Genomic DNA, 17,824 nt, shown 5'->3' with positions numbered 1-17,824 from the left:
GAGTTTGAATACTTGATACAATTGGTCGCAGAGGTGTGTCAGGTTTGTACAGTTTTGGTAGACCAAATTTATTTTAGTGGTTATGGCAATATGAATTTCCAATTTTTTCGCATCTGTTGGTGAAAAAAGGAATAATTTTTTCAAGATCGAATTAGATCTTTATTTTGTTTCTTTATATAAATTCGTAGGGTCCCGTTTAATTTTTCTGTAAGTTGTCTTATCATTTAATAATTTCATAATTTTATTATTATTATTTTCTGATTTCGTTATAATAGTTATTTGTTCTATAAATTTCTTGGTTTTAGCTATATTTCCAGACTTTGTTTCGGTCTCTATAAAAATCTTTTGATAAAAAAATAAGACGAAACGTCAAATTGTTACCTCTTATTTTGAACTGATTTCATAAAGAGACCTAAAATCAAGGTATGAGAAGTAAAAAGTCAAAAAACATTATGTTTTACTTGCCAATTTGATGTCAGATGTGTTTTGACCATATTTGTACTAATCGGTTTTCGTCGTTATGTATATTCCTCAGATGTGTTTTATCTTTTTATTAATATTAACCCTATTCCAGCATAAGTTATCGAGTCAGAAAGTATATTTGATATCAGAATATCATCAACAATTCCAATACATTTAACTGACAGTAAGTCCATGTTAAGATTATGCGAACCAAATTAAAGTTATTTGTTAATGGCACCATAATAATTGCAATTATGGCTATTCTCAATGACTATACATGGCAGTAGTTTTATTCGCGGTACTTTTTAAATAATTAGTAGCAAAAACATTTCAAAGCTTTGAACTCAATTAGAGCAACTTTTAACTAGAGCAACCATAAATCAGTCGGCTTAACATGAATTGCTACATTATTGATAAATTGTGACTACGCATTATGAGTAATAGATTATATGATGATACCGCCAAGTTTTTATCTTGAAGTAAAAGATTGCGCATTTGAAAACGGACCATAAACACTTGAAGAACGCAATAAATGTCAAAAATGACCTTGTATGCTTATAAAATCTGATTTTTTGGTAGTTCAAAAAAAGGTCCAGCAGGTGGGTTATATAGAATGTTTATTCAAGTATTTATTCTAATAGTATTTATTACAATGTCATTTCTATATTTAATATCAATTTCCAGTTATTACATTTACAAAATTTCATTTTCTCATGAAATCGATCCAACTGGAATCAATGGATAGAGCACTGGATTTTGGGTCGGGAGATACTTGCTTTCCATTACATGTTTGATCCATATCGGTCATTTTTTATATCACAGTAAATTCTGAAAGAAATGTGACATCATAATAAAATTTTGAGAACTACTTTTGCAACGCTGTCCTATGTGATGAGCAGGGAACGTTTCAACCGATATAGTCAGTTAAGATAATCTCAACTTAAAACTTTTGTAGAAATGAAAAAGAAAACCGATTTTGGGAATTATTTTCGAGCATAATCAAATATAAAATTATGCCACTTCTACTAAATTGAAAAAAAAGTATTATAACGCTAGATAAGTTATTCTTCTTTCCACTGTAACTTTATCTTTGCCTGTATGAGCACGAATATTCTGAAACTGTTCCAAAAAACTTCTATGGACATAGTTTGTCCATAAACATAAATAAATTTTACAGAAGTATTCATAATTTCAAATATAAAGTTCAAAATTTTGATTTATGGATTGTGAAATAAATAATTAAGCCACGATGTTTGATAGTATGCATAAGTCCTTAAAGATACAGATTAATGGTAACAAAACATACATGATTAATCAATATTTTGATTCTAGAATTGCAGTTGAGTAGAAGAAAAATTCCGTTTGAATTGCATGTACGATAATTCTCGAAATTTTAATGTATATTCAAACCAGCTAATTTCTACTGGATATAACCTTGAGAATATCATACATACATAATAAAAAATATCAGTCAGTAACTTGTCGATGCTTGTTTAAAACTTTAGAAGTCATGTAACTGACAACACAGCATTGATAACGCCGAAGGAAAAATAAACAATGCATAACTATAATTTGCATAATACGGGGCTGTGTAATAATTGGTTTAAGAAAATTAATGCTCAAAATAAAGCGTCTTTTTAGGCGTAGAAGAATGTTTTCATATATTTTATCTCTTAAATTGTGTATACAGATATTTCCCTTCAATAGCAGTCTACTATTAAGTCTCATGAGCAGTATCATTGATAGGTTAGTGAGGTTCACGGTTTTTCTTAATTTTCGGCATTTCTTCATAAAAATAGCTTCTTATTATTGAACTTTAGTGCAAAATCCGTGTAAGGGAGTAAATCGTTGATAACTACCCGATAACAAATATTAAACATCAAGAATTTGTTATACAACTAAAGAAATATCATGGAAGAATTAACGCTCGAAAAAGTAATAAAAATCGAAAGTTCTTGTAGATCAAATTTGAAAATTGAGCGCGACGTCGGACTCTGTGATCTATATCGTCTTTTGGGTTAGAATCTCTAATCTGCTGATAGGTGATCTACTTGAATCCGGGTTATAGTTTCCGAAAAGTCCTGTGATACCAATTAAGCAATAGAAGAGACTGAGTTGGATTAGGATCACAAAAATTGACCAACTGCTGGAAAAGCAACATCGAAAAATTAGGCGCTTGGGTACAAAAGCATTGGGAAGCTGTCGGTAAAAACACAGTTGGCACAAAGTCTCAAATTTAAAGTCACTATTGTTATTATATTTGAAGAATTGCTAAAATAAGAAATTGAAATTATAGAAATATTTCTTTTATAAAATACTTTTTCCCTGCGCATAAAAATGAGTGTTAGTGTATGTTCATTTGTTTCAAGATAAGAAATTGCAAAATTGGTTGGAGGAAAATAACAAAAAATAAAATTAATTAGTTATTGAATCACTATCACGACATTAACTGATAAAAAATAATTCACTACATATTTATCATCAACTTATTTCCAAAAATAGACAGCTACAGGATATTATTTACTGGAGAGCATACAAAGAATTCATTTTGATTCTAAGAGATATTTTCTCCGATACTAAATAAATGAACAACGTATTTCGCTAAACAACGTATTTCGCTAAGGATAGTATCGTGATTATAAAGTTACCTTCGCAAATAATAATATTTTAGAAAAAAATGGAAACACCAAAGTGGATTAACTTCAACATATTTTCCGAGCTTTCGAATACTTATGTATTCATCGTCTGGGAAATAATTAATTAAGATTGCCGGCGATTTTTGATATTAAAGCTTGTAAACATTTTTAAACTCATAGAATTCAGTAATATATCTATCAACGTCAATTTGATTATTAAATGCATTAATATATCAAAAGGTCTAAGAAATTTATATATAATATATATACGCTATCGCGGATTTTTTTTTTACATTTTATCAGTGATAAAATTTCTATTTTTGTATTTAGCGTACAGGATACAGAATAAAATAGAATTTATTGTTTCAATTTTCGAATATCTCAATACTTTTGTTGTTTTTTTCATGTTTATTTCAATTATACCTGTTCTCTTATCTTGAATGCTTCTAAAAATTGATATAAAAGGAGGTAATTTCTACAATTTAACATATATCCTTCTACCAATAACTTAGTGAACTTATAATTTATTTTGAGGCCTCTACCTGTTCGACCTATATAAGGGTTTATAAACATATGTTTTATCTATTATCAACTTTCTAATAACTTAGAAAGGTGTTAATATTGTGTGGAAGATTGACAGTGAAACCCCTTCAAAGTATCTTCTTATGTTTTGTAATTAAGATCCTTTTGTCCATTATTAAATCCAACACCAGTTGGCACAAAATATCATCTTCTCGTAAGTCAGTTTGGATATTCGTGTATCACGTTCGCAAGTAATTGCAATTGTCGAAAATAATACTTTGGATAACATGCACAATTGACACGAAGCCTTCGAGGTTCTATTTGACTACTAGGCAAAACAGAAAGTGTAATAGAAATCACATTTTTTGATTTTCTATAATTATCTTAATACGTTAGCTGAAAATTCTACTAAGTAGTTTATTGCAAATATCTCAGTTATTATTAAAAATACTTCAAAATTATTCAAGACGATTTTATTGAAAATTTCAATCCCTGCATTCGTGTTGGAATTTTTTTCTTCATATTTTTATGTATTTTCAATTTATCATCATTTTTAATGTGGTTTTGAATTGTTTTCATCCCCTCGAATTGAATACAACATTTTTTACATATATAACATTTAAACATGTAGAAAAATCAAATTATATTAAAAATGAAAGCTTAACTTTGGGGTAATAATTTGATTCCTCATTTTATTGAACTATCTGCAAGAATAAAGATAATATTTTTCGATGATCGAACCATCTATTACAAAATTATCGATACAAAAAAGGACAATTAATGCTGCATGCTACTTGAAAATATGTAGTTGTTTTCGAAAGACGGTATACTTCAACACATATTTATTTAAAAAAATTAGACTTTCAGTCACCAAGTGTTATAAACTGAATGCAGTTTGAAACAACAATGTGATTATTAATTTTTTTAAAAAACGAGAGCATTTGCTTCAATGTAACAACAATTACAACTAAATAATAAATAGATCGTTAAAGTACGAGTAGTAATGAACAATTTGCCTCTAAAGTTCCTGGAGTGTCTGTGTGAGTGGTTAGTCGATAGGATTAAGATCTGGCGGTAGAAGGGCTATGCCAAATCCATATGTTCAATATTATATGCAAATTTGGCCTGTGTTAATGGAGCTCCTCTCAATACTGGTCTTTAATCGCATGTTGCTTTTGACGTATTATTTCAATTGAAACTGAAACGCAAGAAGCATTCAGAAAAGCATGATTCAACAAGTATTTAGAGGTTCTCCACGAATAGACATAGGCTAAAAATGTGGGGGTGGTAACATTCACTTCCAATTTTTTTTCTTCCACTTTTGCGGTAGTTCAATATCTAGAAACGAGTTGGAAAAGTTCTCTATGTAGACTGCTCCAGCCACATCCGCGATGAGTTCAAAAAACTGAACTCTAAACTAAGCTTAACTGAATAAAGTGTAACCAATAACCGTTAAAAAAATTCTTGAAAATACAAGAAAAAACTACTCGCCTGAAACATGAAAACTTTGAATCAATTTGAAACCACAAAAATTAAGTAAACATTAAACATGTAGTACAGACTACAGATATTAATAAATTATTTATTAATTTGTTACAATAATCAAATATTTATGAGGATTCCTAATTTTTATGGATTAGAATAATTCCAAGATTCTGCATTCGATGAATGCAGAATAATTTAATTAATGAACACACATAAAGCGTTTCTTTCATATGACATCCACTTGCTTGACGTACTTTAAAATACTGTAAACACTAACAAGAGCAACGAGAAAAAAAAATGAAAATAAACCAGAAAGTAAAATATCTATGTCACATTCTTACTTCAAAGAATGACTCGAAGATTTATATGCGTAGCGATAAAACATTAGTTATTCCTATCTGCCATGAAACAGTATGCAGATGTGGAAGGGTTGAAAAATGCAATTTCACACTACCAGGACCGGTTTCAACAAAATTATAAGAATGTAAAGAACGAATAGTTAATAATAATTTACAAAATTATTATCATGTTTAGACACAATTTGAAATGGATTATTGTTAATTATAGTAAATTAACCATCGATTTATCCACTTCAAATTACTACAAAGTTTTATTTGCCAATTATCATGTTGTAAGAATGGTATATTTTAACAATAACTTTGTATTGAATACTTTCCAAAGCCTTAGTTCCTGGTAGTGATAGATAGGATCTATACTTTACTAAATGGAGTTTAATTGCTACCCATATCTTATGTGAACGTGTACAGGATATATTGAAGTTAAGCATTCAAAGTAAGATTAACATAGAATCGACAAGAAAATAACAACTGTACAAGTTGAATCGTCATAAAAGTCGAATTTGACCAATGCGGCGGCGAGGCCACAAACAAGAAAAATGCTAGAAGATAGTTATTAATATTCCATAACATTTCGATAATTTCCTCGCAAGTTAACATAAATATTTTCACGTGTAAATGAATCGGATATTATTATACATTGAATTGAACTGATTCAATTGAACAATTCAATTTTTCTCATGTCCAAATTGACGTGAACTGTATGATAAACGCATTTTTATGAAATATTCAGTGCTTCAGATATCCGTTTTAGCCCAACTCGACGGTCTGTTACAATCATGTCATGAACTGTATCGATATTTTCGGGGATTGGCACAGAAACTGGCCTTCCCGATCGATCATCATATTCAATGAACAATTTACATTTTTTGAAGCTAGCAGTCCAATTTTTCGATTTTCACAATTCCTGTGGACATCTTTTTTCTTTCAATTTATTGCGTAACTCTGTTTACTTTTTTTCTTTTTTGACGTCAAACTTTGCACTGACACTTCTAATAAGTTATTGTTCGTTGCTATGGTAACGCAATATTTTGTTTATGAATGGAACTGGTCTGGACTAACTAGATATCAATATATCCTCGTATGTTACTTTCAAATTAGTTCAGTGAATATAACAAAACTTCTATGACGAACAACTGTTCTCAATTGACTATTTTACTGTCCTACCCTGATTCAACTAAACATTTGCGTTCCGATGCATATAGATAAGGGCTGTTCTGTTCTAGGTTTTTACCTTTTTGAACCGCTATGTACCCTACTTTGCATATTGCACATCATGAAAAGCAGGGACCAAAAAAAGATTTTATTTCCTAACGATGGATACCATCGGTTGAAACGCGTAGACAATGAACGACGAGTGAAAAAAATTACGGAACCTCTTGCTGGGAATTGTGACTCGTATGCTAATTATTCTTGCTTTAAAAAGGGAGAGTTTTACGCATTAAATACTGTAACGGGGAGAAGGTCGATTCTATTTTTTTGTTAGCAAGCTATTATGATTTATAATTAGTTGATATATCACTGATAGACACTCTTAACTAGATACAGTTTCTCATTTACATTTTAAGTTTATTTCAATGTTGGGACTGCTTGTAGAAGTGTATTACTCGATAAAATTCAAAAATTCAATCAAAAGTTATCTAAGTAATATAAAAAATCATCAGATGATAAGAGAAAGAATTTATAAATATAAAACTATTACAAGACCGTGATAAACCGCGGTAGATTTTTTTTTATTCTAGTCTTTTTGAAATTTTTGAACTTGGCGGTGTAAAAAAGACAGATGAAGTAAAAGCTTTCAGTTTTGCCTAGTAAATAAAAAGATAATTTCATTACGAAAATTAATTTTATCTAAAGAGAAAACAAATCAAATAAAAAATAAGGCAAAACTGGCAATCAGGTTAAACAGGGAAATATCTAAAAATATGCTGTAGACGTTTCCAAACATACCTGTGAGCAAAAAGTTATTTTGTTCTTAATTTTTCAAATACTATTCTAGTGAATTCAATATTTTCATAATTCGTAGTGGAAAAACTTCATTCTGCTTTATTTGTTTTTAGAATATATCTTATTGAGAAAGCTGCTCAAATAAATTTACAATTTACCATTTTATTTAATGTAGTCCCTGGATTTATTTGGAGACACCCTTTATAAACGTCAACTAACCCAGACAAAGATAAAGTGGACAAAACACTGGACGAATAGCTACCGTTTGTTATATGCAGCCTTTATAAAAACCTTTTTTTATTCAGGTATATATTAACATCTTTATCATATTCATAAATATTTAATTTGTCTTCGAAGTTGGCCGCGTGTAATCATTCTACGTGAGAAAATGTTCTTTTAGTATCCCATTACATAAATATAGAAGGGTAAAGGTATAAAAGCTTGCCGAAGATGCCGAAGGTGATATTAACTATACATTTTTGTTTACTCCATTGCCAGGGCGATTTGAATAAAGGGTTCGATTTGCAATTCATGAACCACCGCCGCCTGATATTAACTCCAGGTGTTGCAAATTTTCGTTGGAGAGCTAAAGCGTTTTCATAATATGTTCGAAAATGTTAAAAAGTATATAAAATATTCCTTTGATATTTACCCAACAAAACTGAAAAGTGAAAAGCAATATTCTACTATTATATTTCTAATCACTATCTTACTTTGATAAACTTTTTTGTTCAATTTTTTTTCAATTTTTCTAAGCATTTCTCTCAAACTAATGAATTGACTGACTAGGTTCTGGTCTCATGGAGAAAACATGGGTATAATAATTCCAGTACTTTTCTAACATTTCGATCTATCCCTTAAAGAAAGATTTATATTTGTTGTTAAAAAAGAAGAAAAGTGCAAGTAAGATTTAATATATTGGGAAAGCTTTATTTTTGGTATAGTACATCTCCCATAAATTATATCTAATGTCGCAATGACCAAATGTATTTAGTATCATCATGAATTTAACATAAAAGGTAGAAAAAAGAATTATCTTTTAAAATTAAAATTTCAAAAAATATTTTTATAGTTAATCAGAGTAAAATAATTCTTAATATTTTTTCTTCTAAAACTAATAATGCATTTCGGAATGAAACTAGTAAGAAATTATAACGATATTTATAGAGCTCCTACTCATTTCGAACAGTGATATTAATTTTCTAGTCCGTCATTTTATCCTAATATTGAGATTTCTTGTTGACTTCTTAGTTTTAGTAAATATGGTATCCTGTTTCTAACTGTAATTTGTTTGTTGAACTATATATGACTAGAATATCAGGTCGTCTTGTGAATCATTTCGCAAAATAAACCCTTTTACACTCAAGAAATTTTTGACTGTAGGTTGAAGCTGATTTCACGGGCTTACACTTTTCCAAAGAAAGAAGTCTCGATAAATTGTTTTGGTTCTGGTTTTGAGCCTCTGCAGGCGAACTCGGTGTTCGTGAGTCACGTCTGTCTGTCAAGAAAGTCTTGAAAATGCTGCTCTAGGTGGAATTATGTTCGACAGCTTGGAAGAGCATCTGCCGTGGTAGTGTCCGTGAAATGGAGTCAGATCAGCGACCTCTCTTCTATGCTCTAGCTGCACAAGTTTCTGTTTACCTCTGGGTTACCTATAAGGGGAATTGCTTTCTACTGTATTGAGTCGAACATCCTCAGGGTATACTTGCGCGCCAAGCAATACTCGAAATAATAACGAATCTGGGTATTGTAGAGGATTAGAAGCTGTTGCGGTGTATATAGCTTTTTGGTCTCGAAGAGGGCTCTATGTTTGTGTCAAATTACTTTAGCTAATTCGGCCATCTGTCTATGCTAGGACTCATTGCTCCCATCCTTAACACCAACAAGCGAATTTACGGTGATGGTGGTATTTTATGTACAGATAGGAGCAAATCCTGAGCTGCAGTGCCAGCCTTCTTTGTAAAAATAGCATTCTGGGTCTTTACTGCATTCAACTCAAAAAAAGTTTATATGATTTTCGGTACTATGATTTGTGCGTCATTTGCGATAAGCAGCAATTTTGTTTTGACTGCTTTAGTATAGTTTTTATCAAACCATGGATTGTTGTCTGTAAAGATCTTAAAGGAATAAGGAATATAGGCTTCCATACCTAGGAAAATTAATTCCGAAATCACGTTTGCACATACTAAAGGGCCATAGGAATTGAAGCAAAAATCATTTCAAAGAAGCATAAAAAGGAAATCTTTTAGATGCTTGTCGATCCGTAATGCCAAACTTTGCGTGGTCTAGGTGGATCCTGAGTTTGGATTTCGAGTTTACACGTTGCTGTAATTAGTTTATGATAAGTTGGGTTAGTCTGTTGGCTAAATCTTCAGCTTTTCGACCCTCATCGTCAGTTCTTTTGGAAAAATTCAACCAGCTGACGTGATGAGCATTGAAATCACCAACGATAACAATATCTGTGTTTGGATGGTTTGTTTGCAGGTAATCGATTTTATCGGCAAGGTTTGAGAATAACTGCCCGTAGCGGGAATCGCTAAGAGGTCTGTATAGCAAGCAAAAGAGTTTTGTTGCTCTTTGAGTTATTTTTTTAAACCACATAACATCAAATTTTGAAGGCTCAAGATTCTATTCCAGCTGGAAATATATGTCGTGCCTAACAAAGACGGCGTGTCGAAAATTATACCTGAATGGGGTGTGTAAGTCGTATCCCGGATGTACAAGGTAAACCTTGGATGTTTTTGAGTTCACTTTTATTTCTGCTACGGCCAGAATATGAGGCTTCTTCGACTTCCGATGTTGAAATGGTTAGGTTAGGTGTTAAGACCTCATATAGTCCATAAATCTACCTTAAAGGTATTTTTGCCTGATAGATCCTCCAGACCAGCTTCCACGCGGAGATCCGAATGGGAGTCTATTTTAACTCCGGAATATTTTGGCTTAGAAGTTGCCATCATGCTGTTTTTTTTCTTTTTTCCTTACTCACTCCATCGATTTACTGGTCTCTGACTCTCAGGCCGCGTCCCCGGAAGGAAATCGTTAACCTGATGAAGATTATGGGACCAAATTATTGAATCAATGTATTTTCATTGGTCTTTAACATGTCCAAGGATTCCGTTACATCCTAGCCTGATGATCCCTGGAAGGAAATTGTAGGGAATTATGGAATTATTGTTATTCCCTTCGGTTCTTGATAAATGTGTTGAAATTCAAATCCATCTAATCAAAATGTGTTAAAAAGAGTGCGAATATTCGATAGTGTATATGTTGCATGTATTTTCATACACTAACAAGCGTTAATAATATCCTATGCTTAGTTGCAGGTATTTAGACGTAAATACCAATTATTCAAATATTTAGTCATCAAAACTTTGGTTTAGGAGGTAAGAGACTCAATTATAGAAAATTTTGGTATTGGAGGTTTTTAATTATAGAACTCCAGTCGATTATAAGCGATCGTATAGATAGTGCTGAATTGGCATGAAACATTATTCTCTCATTGATTCACATGTTCATTCATCAATTATAAAAATAAAGCATGGTCGTGCGTCCGGCAGTGATGAATGTTCGGCCAAAATCGATTTTCTTTCCGCGAAATTTGTTTCGTATTAATTAGACTGAATAATGCGCGTAGATGAAATATTCGACTACCAAAATTAGTTTATAGTTTGTCACTGGATTATCATTTTTTGGTCCCATAATACAGAAAATAAATTTCAGTATAATCATTTTCTAACATTCAAAAACCAGCGCTGTTGAAAGGAGGAAATCGCATCCGCAGGTACTCAAATAACTTACCAAAAAATTGCACAAAAGCCTTTGTATATTTCAATAAGATTAGTCACTTTAACCATTCTCATTCAATTTTCAGACAAAATTGCGGTCTTGTTAGCCAAACTCTTGATTTTCATAATAGAGAAATAAAATGAGTACAATAGATACAGTTAGGTATAGTGGTAACAATAAAAGCAGGAGTACACTTGTGACCCATTTCAGGTATTTCATCATTTGAAAAGAATGTTAGTGATTATTGCTCAAATATTTTCGGGGGTATATACAATAGAAAATTGAACTTTTCGTTCTATTAATTCGGACAAAAGTTATTTATATCACAAAAAGTAAATAGAGCTTGATGAATAACTGATACAATAGAATAATAATAGAAAAACTGCAAAGTAACGGTGATTAATTAAATTGAATTAAATCAAATCGAATAGTGAATTTTATTAGATTTGATGCAATTAATTGGCGCAAGGTTCTTCGGTTTTTCACGATGATCGTATAAAACATGCTCTATAAAAAAACACGTTTCACAAAGTCTTTAGGTTAATGAATATTATCATACAACGCTCGTATCCAGCTCGAATCATTGCACTAATTCTTTTATAAGCGAGCATCCATATAATATTAGTCTGTAATTTGGAATAAATTAAATATCAAAAAAATGTTCAGACCAGCTGATTAGTATTTCCAATTGGTATATTACACTCACCTCAATAATGTTACACGGGGTTATGACATGAGTAAATCTAGATATTGAACGAAAAGGGGGTATCTATCACTTTGGTTAATAATATGGATTATTAGTGAAGTCAGTTCTTTCAAAGGAATTGTTGAATATGGTTTATTAATCTTATATGAACAAGAATGGAAGTTGCGCTTCTATTGTGGAGAAAAATATCCCAACCTGCCACCTATATAATAAAGAACTATAAATAAGATAGCAGTGCTAGAAGATTTGATACTCACATCGACCCTTTACATCTAAAGCAAACGAGACCCAATATGCCGCTGCAGTTTCTTTATTCAATTTCTTGAACGGTCAATGGATCTAAATTTCTTCAATTTAGTTCGCTAGAATGAAAAAAATTCTCTAATCTATAAAATCTAAGATAACCTATAGATTTTAAATAGCATTATTCATTTCGTTAGGAATAAATAGTTAAAATTAGTAATGTTTACCACAAACTGTTTTTCATGTCTTTCTTAGTGGGTGATATAATTATCTAGAAATAAAAAGTTCTCAAAAATGAATTTCTATCTTAGATGATATTTCGACTAAATTATATCTATATTTAGTATAAATTGGACTTCCATATTGACTGCCGAATAGTCCCCCACAATGTTTAACGTGTTTAAATCTATTTTTGGAGTACTCAGTGGTAATTTTTTATATAGTATAACAAACTAAAAACGAAATAAATCAGTTACATTATCGGTATACATAAACATTCGAATTTAAGTGTACCATGTATCGCATCTAATAGTGTGTGTTAAATTACGAATGATAGGTGATTGATTTATTGGTATTTGTCTGACTCCAACTGTTTTAAGTTTTGTTCGAATATTGAAGGAATAAGTACAATTAGCACTTTGAGCAGTGAGAATAGTCTTCAATATAAATAAATATTGTGTAACGTGTTTGATTCTTTGAGAAAGACATTTTCATAGGCAGAAGCACAGAGTGGCGACTAAGCATAACATGAAATCAGCATTGATCGAAGATTGGAAATAAACATGTGGTGCCGGAGCTACCTTTCGCAAACAAAATCCAGAAATTCACTATTTAATTGAACCAAAGTTACAAGCTATTGGTTGGGAAGGATAGTGTTTCAAATTAACTCATATCAATCAAAGTGAGAGTTGATTTATACATATACATATATAATAATATTTGTGTATAAAAAACTGTCACTTGAACATGAACGCAGATCGCTTTGAACTGTGTTTTTAGTCTGTTCTGCAATATGTTGTAAAGAAAAAAAAATCATTGTTTCCGGACCGAATGTATATTTACTTTAAGCAGTCTAAAAACTAAAATAAAATAGTGGTGCATAACACAAAAAACATCCAATTTCATTTTCAGTTTTTTACATGACAGTTAGTTATAATATATTTTGTGAAATATCCGTTAGCTAACACAATGTATATTTAACATTATTAACCAACATATGAGTATATCTAGCATATACATCGGAGTTTGTGTCAGATGATCAACGTTGAAATCTATCATTTCAGTACAATATATTAATAGCCACAATGTATTTTTTTGACAATTTGACATCTCTTCCATTCATCTTAGTTTAACTGTTAAACAAAAAGGTTTGTTAATTCAATAATATCTGCTAGTTATTTATTGCCTATTTTCTAACAACAAAATGTTAAAAGTTCTATACGTCGGTCGATAATAAACTGCTGTTAATTGTTGTAATTAAAAAAATGAAAGTGATTTTATCGAAAAAAGCTTCCTTATTTTTTTAGTAATATACCGTATTATATTCGTGTATAAAAAATTCATCAAATTACTACCTACTGTTTCATTATAATTAATCAATTTATCAAAAGCAACGAAGCAATGGTAACTGAACCTGCGACAGAAATTAAATTAAATGATAATAAAGTATGTCTGCTAATAAGCATACAAGAAAAATAAAACGTGTGTAGGATATATGCAGTATTTTAATTACTTTTCCGTCATATATCCTTCATTTTAGACGTTAACAATGTTTAAACATTGCACTGGACAAAGGTTGGTCTGAAGTCATAAATAACGCTGCCATTTTCAGGATGTTATTAACAATTTGTTATGTTATGAGAATATTGTCATCAACGTAGGGGTCACAAGAAGTCACTAACAAATGCTTTTTTTTTCTAGCTGTCAGCATAACAGGGATATTTCTCGGTACTGACCATGATAAGTGTTAATTGTTTTCTAGATTGTTTACTAATTATCAGATTCATAAAAATGGAAATAATGTTTTCACGTTACCATGACAATAAGAAATTTTCCAATGTCGATACGAAATATATATCAAATTTATTTTCTGACATGCAAATGAATATTTCTCAATTTAATCATTTGCCCATATATTCTACATGTGTGTGCACATCATCCCGCACAAATAAATAAAACACAATCATACAGTAAGCACTCAATAAAATAATAAACTATGGGTTTTACTCTGAAGTATCAGAATACAAGTATTGTGGGGTGATTACTTCTGTTAACAAAAATAAAGTTACAACTATCCATCCCCCAATCACCCCGTTCCTTTAAGAGACGAGAAAAAAACGACTCTTGTTTTAGACGTTTCCTGAACCTTGGGTATCTTAAACTGTTTCAACCCTATTTTTTTGGAAATTTGATGATCTATGACTATGAAACATATGTTTCAAATTGAAAGATGCCACTTTGTTTGGTATTTGTTTGATTTCAGCCCAACCAATATAGAAGATTCCACTCTGAATGACTCTGCTTATTCGATAAATATTGGGTAGCAGAGTTTAAATGAACTGCCAAGACTAGCAACGTAATGGTTAACCAAATGAGGTGATCAATCCTGAAATGATGAAGAAAATCTGCAACCGGTAGTGGATAATCTTTGACTGAAAGTGTACGAGCTAGCAGATATGGTAGGCCTCTCAAAAAGTGTGATACATAGCATATTATTAGAAAGCTGCGAGCAACATAAGAATCGTATTTGTTCATACTCGAGTAAAAACAATGAGTCGAAAATGTTGTAGTTATGTGTTTGGACACAAGAAAGCTTGAGCAAAAACGGTTGAGTTTTGTGGGATGCACGTAGCGTAATTTTCTTAATATGAATTATGAAAAAAATCAGCTACGAAGGTTTAATATTGAAATAGATCAATTATCCGTTATTGCAATGGCTAAAATTCATGAATTAAAGTTAGAATTGTACACAATGTCCGCCATATTCGGCTCCCTTAGATTATGATGTAAAGGTATCGAATATATTGAAATTCGCTGCGAAAAAAGTATAAAACTAAAAATGTTGAGAAATTTACTGTTTTTTTTTAATCGGGTACTCGATGATATTCGATCAATGTTTCCGGTATTGTAGCGAATTCAAAACATAGTAAGTCATTAGATACAAGACTTATCTATTACTTTCTGTAGATATTAATGTAACTAGCAATCATGTATGAACGTAGGACGATGATGAGAATGTCAAAGTGATCATACATAAAGTTTTTCTTTGATTCAGTGAAGTTTTGAAAAAAGACCAATCAAAAAGGTGCAAAGTTATCAGTTTGTTATTGGAATAGAGTAGTTGCACATAATACTCTCATTTCGCATGTCAGTGAAATGTCGTTATTTAAGAAAAAAAATATAAAAATGAACCAAAACTATGACCTAATATGATAGATCTAAAAGACATAAGTGTACTTTATCGAGTTTGACAGAAAATTAATGCTCTCGGTAATTAAGAAATATGTATTTTGAGTTTTTACATGTTTATATTATGTTATCAATTTTCACCTACCCCAAGAATTAAGAATTTTATAGGAACAACAACTTAACACGAATTTCATTCATTTTCTTGTTGATACGTTTAACTATGATAAGATTGTCTTTCTGGAACAGTTGGCGATATGCAAACTGAATACATTGTTGACTACCATTACATCAACACCCACAATTACGCTTCCTGTCGCGAGATCGATAACCACCTTATCATCTTCAGAGACCGATTTAGTTAACCGGTTTACCTTCAATCGAGATAACTTGGCTATCGAATCGTGCGTCAGACAGTGTAAATGTGAGTGTTGGTCTAGTGGTAGTAAACAGTGTGTTTCAATAAGGTTAAATATATTTCAGCAATGCAAATCACTCGTGGTATAATGTAATATATGTAACGATTATTTAGTAGTTGATAAAGAAGTTGTGTCATGTAATTTAAATTATAAACAAGTGAAATTAACGTAACTAATAAATCGTTACTTTCTACGTAATGGAAATGTGATTATCTTCAATATCATTAATATTTTTTTAGTCAGTTATTCATAAAATAAAAGTAACATATCGTGTTGAAATGGGTAATCTTCCTCATAATCTATCCAAAGCATATCTAGTTTATTACAGGCTATTATAATGGAAGAAATACAAAGCTAATTCACTCGGTAAGACTTTGTAAGATACAGCATCCTTTGTTCTTTCTGATTATTAAACGACTGAAAGATGACTGCTTATTTCAAGTTGTCTTTCAGAAGTTCGTGATATTAAAAACCCTAATAAAGGTTTGGTGTCAATTCTTAAGTCTTCTAGAAGCACACTTTAAAAATTAATGGAAAAAATGTTCATTATATATAAGCTTTATGTGTCAAATTTATGAAAATTTTAATAGATTTAATGTTCTGAAATTAATTCTAATGTTATACATTGTAAATAACTTTCAAGTTTTAATGGTCATAAACATTCTTGTCTTATCACAGTCCAGTCCTGAGTATCCCGGCGTGACATTAAATCTTAATCGTTTCTGAGTAGGTAATTCGAAAGACCAATCAAGTTCGTATGTTCCTATCTCGCTTTCAGAATCTGTAGACAAACTATATCATAAATTTTTAGATGAAAAGAAGAATGCTGTTGGATGAGAATATTCTCGAGCCTCAGTGTTATCTAAACGAGATTAAGGAATGGAAAAAGAAGTAAATTTTGTTTATTATGAATATATATGGACTTATATTGAAATGCAGTCTGACGATAATACGCACTATTAACATTTTCTCTATCGAGGTATTTTAATATTGGAAAACAGTAATGTAGAAGTACTACAACATCTAACTGAAACTATGCTAGATATATGTATAATATAAAAAATCGGAGGTGAGAAATTGAAATTACTAAATATAAACAAGTATGAAAAATCTTAGTTATCTATACAGAAAGCTAATAAAAGTATGAAAATATAAACACTACAATATGAAAAATTACGTACTAATATGACAAAAACATGCAGATGATTTAGGTAATATTCCACGTAAAATATCTTCGGAATCTACATTTCCACCTATTGTAATATCAACCTAAGTATCTTGTCTGTATAGGTTGTAGCGTTGTAGAGCATATGAACATTATGCAATCTAATTCGTTTAATCTAAAATCTGGTTTCGTAGTCTAAAAAATTTTCTAGCCAAATTTTGTCTTATTCCTTAGATAATGATACAGTCCAACACTTATTCAACATTTCTCGTCATTTTTAGATAACAATTGGTCTCAAAATAAGCTTGTGTTTTAGCAAATCAGAAATCATCCAGTAGGGGGCCAGATCTCGAAAATATGGAAAAAGATAAAGCAATCCGAAGTCCATTTCATTGACCATTGTTATTCTATCTTCAACAGGTCCAATAATTTACAATAAAATTCGTTGTGAATGGTTTTTTCTTTTTCCAAATAGTCGATGAACATTATGCAATGAATATCAGTTCAGTATGCTCAGACGACTTTGGTGTATATATACTGCTGATACTAGCTGAATAATCATTTTGACTTTGCTTCAAACGGCGCTTTGAATCATCCGTTGTTTATTGATTTATTTGTTGGTTACATTACGACAAAACAGGGTATCCATTGGAGAAGAAGCCTTTTCATAGTTAAATGTCTCATGTAAATTC

The 17,824-nt window shown here is 30.9% G+C and overlaps 1 long non-coding RNA gene across 1 annotated transcript in view; it reads right to left on the bottom strand.

Annotated features, from left to right (window-relative positions):
* Positions 1 to 17,824, bottom strand: part of LOC130451408 (uncharacterized) — a 55,951-nt gene that overhangs the window by 30,284 nt on the left and 7,843 nt on the right. The window contains exon 2 of the long non-coding RNA XR_008910724.1: positions 12,158 to 12,262. This is a non-coding gene — a long non-coding RNA (uncharacterized LOC130451408). The remainder of the gene's footprint in view (positions 1 to 12,157; positions 12,263 to 17,824) is intronic.

The sequence above is a fragment of the Diorhabda sublineata genome, chromosome X (assembly GCF_026230105.1).
Source record: "Diorhabda sublineata isolate icDioSubl1.1 chromosome X, icDioSubl1.1, whole genome shotgun sequence".
Taxonomy (NCBI): Eukaryota; Metazoa; Arthropoda; class Insecta; order Coleoptera; family Chrysomelidae; genus Diorhabda; species Diorhabda sublineata.
Note: the sequence above shows the minus strand (reverse complement) of the source record. Positions and strands in the feature narration are given on the sequence as shown.